The sequence below is a fragment of the Crocodylus porosus genome, unplaced genomic scaffold, assembly GCF_001723895.1.
Source record: "Crocodylus porosus isolate Cpor-Errol unplaced genomic scaffold, CroPor_comp1, whole genome shotgun sequence".
NCBI classification, from domain to species: Eukaryota; Metazoa; Chordata; order Crocodylia; family Crocodylidae; genus Crocodylus; species Crocodylus porosus.
This window is the reverse complement of record NW_017728917.1, coordinates 7,437,056-7,449,424: the sequence shown is the minus strand read 5'-3', so window position 1 is coordinate 7,449,424 and position 12,369 is coordinate 7,437,056.

Genomic DNA, 12,369 nt, shown 5'->3' with positions numbered 1-12,369 from the left:
CCGTAGGGAGCAAATCTATCCCTGGTGTATCTGCCACCATCAAGCCACTGTAATGTGAATGGGGTCAAATTTGGTCCACTGCGTTGTCCTGGTTATTATGCTGTGATTGTCTACCGTGGTATATGATTCACTGCACAGCTGTCTCCATATTTGTTTCGTGTGACAGAAAAGGATTACAAACCTCCTGGCCAGATGAAACCTGGAAGTTAGTGTGCTGCATGTATAAAGGTTTGTAACCCAGCTGACAGCTTTTGTGCAGAGTCTGATATGATTAGAAATTCACAGGACTGCTGATTGCAAATTAGGGTCACAGAGAAGTCAGCCAGATGATTCAAAATTACAGACACCTTCCTACCTGTTCAAGTGCCTCAGAATAGTCATTTGTCTGCTGAATCAAAAGCCATTTGTCCATTTTAATTATATTCCCTCTGACTGCATTTTGTCAGAAGTTGCTGAAGATGTGAAATATCCTACAGAACAGGAATGTAAAGAGGCCAAACTTTCAAGCCTTTCCCACTGATACATGTGAGCAGTGCCAAATGCACATGTAGCCGCAAAGCCTTGGCAACCCTTGTGTTTGCACATGCAAATAAGGTCATTGCTCAGGAAGTGTCATGCAGCTGTCCATTTGCGAACACAAGTGTGAAGTGTGGGGCTAGGTGCAGCAGATGTTTGCCTCATTGATGTGATGTAGTAGTTGGTCTCTGAAAATGTGACCGTTCAGGGATAACCAAATCACTGGGAATGAAAACCAAAGCTGGAATGAGCTGGTAGGAACCGAAGGGTGAAATGTGCCAGTGTCCCTAGGAGAAGCAGTCATCGGTAATGAGCAGAACTGAATCCTGTCCTCGGTTTTTTTGGCTGTAACTGATATCCGGGCTCTTGCCTTCTCCGCTGTGGCACGTAGCAAAATACCCAGCACTCTTTTGTCTAACTTCTTCCCTGTTGCTGAAGTGGCAGAGCAATGGCTGTGATTGGCACCAAGAAGAATCTAGAGACAGAGAAATAGTTCCATTGGCATTTGCCCTTTGTGATATTTTTAATCCTGGGAACGTTTGGGCTCATCTGAGTTGAATGCTGTCTTTTTGGATTTTTTTTTTTTTGGCATTAAATGACCCCAATATGTTGAATTTTGCTCTTCTGAAATTAGTTTCTCCAAGTTCCTATCAGACGCATAATATACCTTAATGACCTGTTTGCCTAGGTGGCCTTTATGGCCTTTGTTCTGGAATTCAGTAAAGAGCTATCCGGATATGGGTTGCTGTATAAACCCAAGTGATTGATGGATTAATTTGAGTTTTAAAATGCATCTTTAATTGTCAGTACAGAGCGGATCCATTGTGTTCAAACTGCAAGCAATGAGCTGTGCCTTTTAGGAAGCAGACTACTGCTGGCCCATTGTTTTAAGGCATCTCTTATTGGTGGGTGTTACTGTGGCCACCAACCCTCATCTATTGGTGACTTCTACTTGACTTACCTGTGTGGGAGGTGCGAGATAGCAAACCTTTTTTTTTGAAGAGCTTGCATAATAATTAACATTAAAAAGACTGCACACAATTATCCCATCATTATTTTACAGGAACTTAATATAAGCTACAGAGAAGCACTTAATAATAGCAAGGCAAGTGGTGGCATTTCATTCTGTTCCCTCTGGTGTGAGGGGTGTTTGCTTTCTCACCATTTTTTTTAGTTGCGATAGGACTGGTATACTTAGCTCTTAGGCTATTCTGTTTTTCTTAAGCAGAAAATATATTCTGGAATTTGCATTGTAGCCATGAAAATATTCAGGAAAGCCCCCAGGAGCCATTATTCTTTGAGTACACCTCTTTGCATTTATATCAGAAGAAATGTCTTGAGAGACAGCGATGCAATGCAGTATTTCCCATTTTAAGTGGCTCTTCCCTATCTTTTCAAGATCTATATACCCTGTGTCAGAAGGGAAGAGAGGAAGCATGAAAGAAGGAATGATCTGACTCCCTTCCCCTGCCCCATGTTGAGAATATGTCTTATAGGAAATACCTTCAAAATTGGAGGGAATTTGAATGCAAACATTATTAAGCAAGAGGCAAGGGGCAATGGAGGCCAGCACTGGGAACTGAAACAAAAATAGGTATTTTTGAGTGTTCAGGAAGAAAGGAAGGAAGTTTGGCACCCAGGGGACAGCTGTGTTTCTTAAAGGCCGTTGCCTTTGCAGATTCGGGCTTGTGCAGTGCATGCTCCTGCCTGGCACTGCCGGGAATCCTCTGAAAATCTATGCCGATTGGAGGCTTGTGAGCACTTTTGGTGGCGCTCGGAGCTCAGGTTATAAAACGGCCCCAAAGCCACAACCCATACCTGCCACACAAGACGGTTGAGGGTTCCTTTTCAGGGGATCCTTGGAGGGTGTAATTCTGAAGGAGATGAAGAAGGGGAAGGTAGTATAGCTATATGGACATCAGGCTCTTGAAGAACCATGGAGCTGATAGCAACCCTTGTTCTCTCTTGAACTTATCTGACTGAGGGTGCAGTGACCAGAATGAGCTTCAGGAGGGTGGGGTGAGGCTGTGCAAAGACCGTGTCAGCTGCTGAACTGTTGAGACAGTCACTCCCAACCTGTAGAGTTCATCCTGTGTCTTGCTTGGCCTGTCAATCAGGCATAATCTAGAAGAATTGGCCATTACAGCATGAATAGTCTGTTAGCTTAATTTTTGTTCCTTCCAAACTTAAACTTAAAATCATGCCTTCTCTTTAGGGTAGGGTGATCTGTGGAAGGGGTTTGCAACCCAGGAATAAAAAATGAGGATCCAGGGGAGCGAAAATGCAAAGGAGACTGGGAGCTGGTTAAATGAGATGGGGAAAGGTTGGGAACCTCGGGTTTAGAGGATCTAACACAGAACGTGGGATCCAGGAAGTCCTGCAGTGCCTTCCCACCTCCATCACTTGACATGGCTTTGGAGCAAGTCACTTAGGTACCAACAGTAATACCTAATAATACAGTACACGAAGAATCACAACCCATACCTGCCACACAAGACTGTTGAGGGTTGATTAGTGGAGTTTGTGTGCTTGCATTGCCTGAGAAGTGCTCTAGGAGTGCCAAAACCAAACGTTTGGTAATGTAAATTTTTCACGGCGATCAGCGTTGTAGCCCCCCTTGCTGTGTAAATTGGGTTTACTAGGAAGTCTCCTCATGACGTGAAAATCCACCCAGCATTCTTTGCCTGGCATTATAATTTAAATATATGAGATCTCAAATGAATCTGAATGCTCTGTTCTGTTCCCTGTGAAGAGTAATTATATGTTTAACTGTTTACCAGCACTAAGCTACACAATAATACCATAATCAATACATATTGTAAGAATACCACCTCCTTTAATTTACAGTACATTGTATTTCTCCAGCAGCACAAGGGAACAGCAGCCTGTTTGTCTTCTACACTGTAGTAGCAGAATAGCCTTTAAATCTTGGATTTGTTCACAGTCAGTTTACACTTCTTGGTTGCTGGTAGCCTGCTCCATTTAACTGGCATTTCTTCTTTCTAGACTCATTGCCATACATTTATCTGCACTCAGATGGATTTGCTATGAAGTAATCCTTGCCTGAAACAAAATGTCCTTTGTTGTCTCCCAGCATAATTTTTGGTCTTCTACCAGTTAGCAGACTTGATATTAAAAAAACGTTTTCTGAAGCAAACTACACCCAAACTACACATGTAGAAGCGAATCCTGAATACCAGCCCACTGCTGGAGCAGACAGGCTACTAGCGGCGTAACTGTGTGAAGGAGCTGGAGAAGAGTGCTGCCCAAGTCCACTTCACCGGATGATGGGTAATCACTGCTGTAAATGCACGGGCTTTTAGCCAGTCATTCATTGCCCTGAACTTGCTGTGTGCAGTGCTGCAGCACACCCCTGTAAGAGGCTTATTGCAAGTTTGTTCTCTTTATGCTATAGCTCTATAGTAAGGATGGAGAAACGGGCAGAGTTTGATCCTGATATTCATCTCCTTTGGAAAGACTTCTTAATGTCAGGGGACATAGTATCAGGACCACACCAATGAAATTTCTTAGGTACATCCTGCTGATCATACTTGGCCGGTAGGTTCAAGAGATTCTTGTCTGTTTGCAAGGCAATTAGGATCCCATGCTGATTACAGCACAAGTCCATACGTATAAAGTGCTCATATTTATAGACACACCTAGAAATTAACTAATTATCATTAAACCAGGTTCTAATAGTCCTAATGAACAAGAACATTATCAGCCATTTATTCATGAAAGAGTCAAAACACCAGTATCTTCTATCCAGGGAAAAATATGATGACTGTCCAGATACCTCTGACTCTGTGGACCTTCTGCACCCCATAGGATGGGCCCGGAAGATATTCACTGCTGTAGCATCCTTCTGAAATGAAATAAACTGTCATCATAGCACCAGAAAACAAACCAGCAAAAAGCCCCTGGAGAATATCTGGTTGTTTCCTTCAGTGAACCTGGATTCACTGTTTCAAACTAGAAGGACTTGAATGTGGGCTTCTAACTTATTTACTTCGTTTCTGATAGTATTTTTCAGATTCAAGGATGATGGCACTTTGGGGGCCAGGAGTAGTACTTCATGTGGTAGCTCATTGTAGTCAGAGATTGCTCCTATGAGAAGGCAGATCTGGGAGCAGAGTGCTAACCTGACTACAGCAGTCAGGTTTATTCACATTAAAATACTCAGGGTCTATGAGGTACAAGAGAAATTGCTCAACCTTCACATTTTTCCACAGTAAAGGAATACAGGGTTCATCCACTGCAAGCTCTGTTACGCAAATGTGGAACAGATAAAAGAAAACCATTTTTCCTCTAAAACAAAAATGCTGTTTAGTCCCATCTCTGCCTTGGCCTCCCTGACTGCCTCCCTGCATCCCTGAGCAACCTCAGTATAATTCTCCCTGGTGATGGCCCCTCCCTGCCATTGGATGTGCACCTCCCTTTTAGCTAGGAGACATTCCCGGATGCTTTTGGTGAGCCACGGGGGCTTTTGTGCCCTCCTGCTCCCTCTGATCCGTGTTGGGATTACCTCCCTTTGGGCTTGGAGGATCGTCTCCTTAAGGAGCAACCACTCTCCTTGCACACCTGGCTCCCCTCCCCTCCGGGACCTTAGTGCTTCCCCGATTATTCTCCTTAGCTCATTGAAGTTTGCCCTCCTGAAATCTAGGGCTGCTGCCTTGCTGCAGGCCTTGGCCAACTTGTGCTGGATGGTGAATCCCAGCAGGCGATGATCGCTGTCACCCAGGTGGTCGAACACGCGCAGCCCCCTCACCAGTTCGTCACCTGTGGCCAGCACCAGGTCCAACAAGGTGTCTCCCCTGGTGGGGCTGTGCCCCCCCTGGGGTAGATGGAGGCCCTGCATTTGGGCTAGGAACCTACGTGAGTGGTCAGATCTGGCTGACTGCTCTTCCCAGCAGATGTCTGGAAAGTTCAGGTCACCCATAATGACCACGTCCTTTGACCTTACTACTTCCGTGAGCTGGCCTAAGAACTCCTGGTTGAGCTCTTCCCCTTGGTTGGGAGGTCTGCAGTAGACCCCACCCTTAAGTCTCTTTCCCCTTGACTGCCTTGTATCCTAACCCAGAGCACTTCTGTGTGCCCCTCCTCTGACCCTTTGCTAATTGACGAGGATGTGTATTCCTCCTTAATGTAGAGCGCCACACCCCCGCCTTTCCACCCTGTCCTGTCCCTCCTGTACAGCCTATAGCCCTTGATATTCACCGCCCAGTCATGCGTTGGGTCCCACCACGTTTCAGTGAGCCCCACTATGTCTGGGTTGGTGTTAGCTAACAGGAGGGTAAGTTCCTCTTGCTTGTTTCCCATACTACGAGCATTTGTGTAGGGGCATTTGAGGCCTCCTGTGGATATGTGCACTGGCCCCCCTAATCACAGCATTGCCCTGGCCCCTGTTGCTTACCTGTGTATATGTTGCGCTCATCGGTCTAGGCTGGGCTGTACCTGTGAGTGCTGCTTGGTTTAGTGGTTGAAGGCTTTCTCCTCCCTCATCTTCCTCTTCCCCTGTCAGTCTTTTTGTACTGTTTTCTGCCATTCTGATAGCCTCCCATGGAGATGTTTAGGCAGTTTGAGAGTGGGTTTCTTTCACAGGGGAGGAAAAACTTAGATGAATATATTTTGCTTGAGAAAACTCTACTGGGTGGGCCAAACTAGAGGAAAGAATAATGTAGAAACAATACTCACCACGTGCAGGTCCAGTACACGGGACTCCATGACGGTGGGTTAAAGGATACACTGTTTCATCTGTGTTCAGCACCACTATTGTAGCATGCAAATGGGGAGGAACTGAAGGAGAACAGTGGGCTGGGAAAACATATTGCTCCTTTAGTTATGCTCTTTCTAATGAGTCTTTCTTCCAGCTCACCCAAAGAAAAGGAACAGGCTAATGATGTGTTCTGCAGATGGATCAGTGCTGGCACTCAGACAACTCTATATCTGGTACACAGGTGTTTGATTTTGTTTTTGTTAGCAAGCCAATGGCAGTCACATTTAGGGAAAAATCAGCCACAGTTATTGCACAGAGAAAGAGGGAGTGAGTTTTTTTGTCTGTTCCTAATCGAACTCCACCATATGCTCAGTGCTTGAGCCTGAGCCACTCCACTGATGTCATCCAGTCCCTGGGCCAAATTCACATCTGGTGCAAGCAAAAGTAATGAAATACCATCCTCAACATGACCTGATGACGGTAAATCAATACTCAATAGTAAAATACTGTCTAGCAGGGCTGAGCAAACAAGCCAGAACAGTGTTCTTGAGTATTCTTTCTAACACAGATCCATGCCCCGTTTTTTGTTTGCTGTACGCTTTCCAGAAAATCTGTCCGACAGCAGAAAAGTTTGATGAAGCAAAGAATGTTGGCAAATAGTCACGGAAACTGAATTTTATAATGGGGTTTTCACATTATATGAGTGATACTAAGTTTAATAGGGCTTGGGAAAGAAGTAAAATGTTTGGACCGACGTGTTAATTAAAAAATAAACACCTCCCAGCTGTTAAATGTAAATTATCTACAAGAATATAGGTGTCTGAGACTTTCAGGTTTAGTCCAACCAGACATTTACCATTATGCAGGCATCTCAGCTGACCTGAAAGGGGTGACATTTAAAGTAAGCCTTCAAGCTAGCACTGTGTTGGACAAGGACGTTTCAGGCAACAAATTATTTACTGAAATTTGTTGGTGAATTTTACAAGGTGAAATACCTGATGACAGTATGGTAATATATAAGAGGCAAACAAGAAAAAATAGGATTGTCTATTCTTTTTGACAACTTTCTGCTGTAGGAGATGGCTTGGTATTGGGCAGAGATAGTACAGTAACACTGAGCGGTTCTAAATGTAACACCTCCAGCAAGTTCTTGACTGCATGGTATCTTTACAAGAACTCTTTTCCCCCTGATACCTTGTTCATTGTAGGAGAGAGGACACCAGGTTCAGAGTGCCATTTGACAGTACCACTGTTTTCTCCGCCCCTTGGGTTATCATTTTTGTACTAATGATTTGCAGTTTTGCAGGAGGTGTTCTTTTTCGGGTCAATTTGTCAGACCATGGAAGAAATATTGGAAACGCCAGGCATCCACGGCATTGTTTAGATTGATATTCCAATGGTTGTGGGAACAGAAGCTGATCTAGTATTAGTGAAAGTGGTGCTAGCTTTCTTTTTTGTTACTTCCTATTCATGGCTGAGTTGCAATGTAGTGCACTAAACCCTGGAAACTGCACAGAAGCCAAAAGGAGGGATCTCAAATTTATACAGGGGATTCTGGGGGTGGGGAGAAGCGGGGAGATGGTGGCGGGGGGAAATGGGGACAGGGTCATAGGCCAATGGGTAAGGAGATTGGAAAAAACGTGGATGACCAAACATTAAGGTATATATGTTTAGAAAATGCACAACAGACAATAACAATGACTCGGTGATAAAACCCCTCAGGGATAGAAAGCAAGATAATCCTTTCTTTTTCCCCAGCAGCCTGCTGGCTATGGTAGTTCCTGCCGTGACATTGTAGTCCATTACACCAGCTTATTAGCAACAGTGTGGGCTGCTAATATATAATACATAGATAGATTGTCTGTCTGTCTGTCATATTTCATTATATATTATATAATATTTCATTATCTATATATAATATAAAATATTTCTTTGGCAAAGGTGTGTTGTTACAGATAGATAAATTCCATTGGTTTTTTGTTTGTTTGGGTTTTGGGGGGTTTTTTTTGGTGATATAACCACTGGAGGAAAAGATACACTGGAAAGCATTTAAGAGATGCTACACACCAATCAAGAAAACCTTTGAAAGGATGTTTACCACAAGTGTACAAATCTTTTTAAGAACGAACAAATGAGCAAGTAACCCTTTTTCTGTGGATGCCATCAAACCTCAAAATGCAACCCTTTGGAGGTTATTGCTCATCTCCTTTAACTTTTCTTGCAAGTGTCATTTCATCTTGAATCATCATAGCTTTAGTGGGAAAGCATTGTGGTGTAGGAGTTGAGGGCTGTGCAGTGTGTGTTAAAATTGCATTTATGATGATGCTCTGAACTAATATCTTAAGTTTTTATGAGTCAGGATGACATTTATGAATAATTCATTCATGACACGGTAAGCTGAACTATAGCAATTTCTTCCCAAGAGTTATTTGAGAAGGCTATTGACAATACAAAAATTGATGTTAACAAAAGGACAGCAGCAGAGACAGAGCTGAAGGGAGAAGACTGCATAGAGTCTCTTGGGGAAAACATGTCAGCATTTATAGTTTTTCTTACTTTAATAAATCATGTTGTCAAGATCATACCACAAATAGATATACATTTAAGGATGATTTTAATGAATGAGGGCTGCTAGGTAGGGAGGGGGGCAGCTTTGAAAAGACAAGTAGCTTAGATTTGATGTGATAGAGAAGGGGAATTGAAGGGTTGTAAAGAGAGTGGCTTAAAGTGAATGGACTTGGGAAATGATCTTTGCAGCAATATTCAGGAAGATAGGCATTTGTGAAGGCTAAAGAAAAGGAGGTTGCAGTGATCGCAATGTGAGATGACCAGTGCCTGTATGAGACTCTTAGCCATGTGGATGGATAGGAGAGGCCATATCTTAGATTTCATGGAAAAAGTCTGCTGGATTTACACAGAGCCTAGATGGGAAGAAGGAGAAAAAAGCCGAATAGAAGTGGCACCCTAGAAGGAAAAAACAGAGTTGCTTGTCCTTTACGTGGTGACTTGTAATACAGAGTTTTAGTACAATCTTGACCCCGTTAAAGTCAATGCCAGTCTTTGGTGGGGTCTGGAGTTCATCCTGTACCTTTGATCAGGGACGCATTGCTGGGGAAGCTATGCTGTGTATTCATATGCATTTCATGTGCTGTGTATGTCATGCGCATTCACGGGTACTCAGCACCTCTGAAAGTCACAATAAACACTTCTGTTCCATGGCATCTTTGTAACGGTGCAGGGAGAGGTGTCCCTGGCCAGCACAGATGTGTTGATCCACCCAGGGGAGTTTAGCAGGCCAGGCAGAGTGCTTCAGCAGCCACTGGATGTTTCAGCTACACCAGTATTTTGTAATCGTAGGGGGAAAATCCCATTCTCACAACCCCTGAAGAATTCCCTCACTCTTTACTCTGGTTCTTCTTGGGGGTCTGAAATTTTTCCACCTATCCCTAAGATATTTTTTGCCACTATGTCCTTCAACAGGTCAATGCTCTTTGCAGCACTAAAAATGCTACTACTAGAAATTCAATGGCTCAAGCTCCATGCTTCTGCTGCCGGTTGGGTGCTTTCTTTGCTGAACTCTGGATGCCGTTTTGCACTAGATTATTTTTCCCATTATTGATTTCCCTTCAGCACTTCCTTCCTCTTCTATAGCTCTAATTTTGTCTTTTGGTTAAAGTAACAGTGTCAGTTTGTGACAGTTTTGTGATAGCATTCATCTTATTACTACATTTGTCTTATTCACTGGGGTGTACGTGGGAAGGAAGCCCAGACAAGAAATCACCTGGTTGTCTCATGTTGCCTTTTTCAGACACAGAAGAAATGGGGTCTCACGTTCCTTTGAGTGCTGAGCTAACTGCTAAGCCAACAACCTCTTCAATACAATAGTGCAGGACTGTATATCCCTGAAGCACGGTCATGCCCCGGGCCCTTTTGAGCATATACTGTGGCTGGTAACGAAAGGAAAGGCTTATTAGCCCTTGAGCCCCAGTCCCCTGAGCTGAATTAGTTGTAGCTTGGTTCAGCATCTCACAGGGCTTCAGTCTATGCTGTCCACTGTAACTCACTCAGAAACGGATGACAAGAGATCTGAGGACTTGTCTGTAGCTTGGGAGACCTGGGCTCAATTCCCTGCTTGGCTGCAGCCTGAATCTCTCTGAGACATGTTGGCAAAGGTATTAGGTGCTTACAGAAGCAGACAGGGACCTGTTAGGATTCATAACAGCACAGTTCAGCATTGAAACTAGAATGGCGTGACAGTTTTGTACCTAATTCATTCACCAACAAAACCCCCAAACAAACCCCACAGCTTTTGGGCAACCCAACCTGTTTGCAAACCCAGGCCAGAGCAGAAAGGAATGTGATTTGAGAGAAGTCAAAAGAGTTTGCTTTGATATTTTCAAGAAGCTTTTCAGTTTTTCATTTTGAAATGATGTTTATGTTTTGAAAATTGCCAAAATTAGAGCTCAAAAGTATGAAAACAAACAGAATGAATATATTGGTTCCGGGGGGTTTTCCACCTTTCCATTTTGGGCCAGCTCAGACTGGATTTTTGAAATGTTGTGGTTCAGCCAGCAAACAGCATGTTGGTTATTTGCACAATGATAACCTGGACACTTTTGGAAACCCTGCTGAAAGTTTCTCTGCATTTTGAAATACCTGCCTACCTTTGAAATCTGGCTCGCTGTGCTTCTGTTCCCTTTCTGTAATACCGGATAACTGCACTACCTCACAGGAGCATTGTGTGGATAAAGACATCAAAAGGTGGTGAACTGCTTGGATGTTGTGATAAGGGGGGGCCACACACATATGTCTTTTCAAATGTGCAAATTTTCACCTCCCCAATGAAGCATTTGCTTTTCTTCTTCCTTCTGTTCTAATGAGCACATCCAGTATCTTGCTTTCTCTGTTTGCAATATTGAGGTATGAACTCATAATTTAGTCCCTGTATATTAATTGGTACTAGTCCTTCTCTTTATTTATCAGTCATGCTCCCTTGTATGGATGGATGGGTAGTGAAGAACCCAGCAAAGAGAAATTATGGAGTTAGGACACAGGACGGGGAGCAGGAGCTCCAGACGTCCATTCCTTACTCTGCTGTTTACTTGCCGTACATCCAGGACATGCCTCTCTGATGATCTGCACAAGAAGCCAGAGGAACTGTCTGAACTCAGCGGAGAGCAGAATTCAGACCAAGGAGTTTTCTGTTGCGTTAGGCAGTAAATGCTCTTGGTGAGACATGTTTGGCTCAGTTCGCACAGGCAGTTTTGTCAAAATGTGGAGGCTTATTGTATTTTTGTAGCTCCATTTCTCCATTGTGCTCCTGCACATGTGGCTTCATGGTGCTCTTTATGCAGTGTTCTGCTCATTTTGTTCATGAAATATTTCCAGTAAGTAGCAGAAGGAGGGTTTGATTCTGCATTTATAGTGTACCAGGGCTGTGACTTGATATGGAGTGCGGTGAGGTGACTTAGCTCAGAGCTATCCATGTGCCTAGGTACTAGAGCTGTCTAAATTATGCTAGCAGCTGCTCCCGTCTCTGCAGGAGCCTAGGTCTGGGAAATCAAAAATCTGCTCCTCCCAAACCTATGATTTGGAGCTCCGTGCTGTCTCCTTTAAGATATACACCTGCATGGCAGAGCTCTGTGCCCCTGTAGAGCGCAGGGATGAGTGAGCTAGTTCATTTACTGCGTTGTTCGGTGTAGGAACCTTCAGTGGCTACTGCATTGTTCGGTGTAGGCTCTGACCCTGCAGGATTGAGGAGAAGATTTAGGATGGGCTTTTCAGAAGTACTAAGCATTGGACTGACTGCTTCCATTGAAGCCTCTGGCAAAATTCCTGCTGACTTTAATTTGCCAATTTGGCTAATTCTGAGCACTTTGCATATCTTATCTTTGGGATTCACTCAGTAACTGTGCAGATGTTTCTTTTGTCATTCAGTCTGGGCACTAGCAAGGAAACTATTTTGTAAGGGGTTCAAATACCTTTCCAATGGAAGTTGCAATCTTTTCTTCACTCGAGAGAGAAATATTGTGACCCCCCTGCCTTGCACCACCGTCCTGCTTTCCCTAAACCAAGCAGTCTGTTTCAAAAGGGTGTCCTTGTAAATCTTTGTCCTTTTAAATTCAAAGGTCAATGAT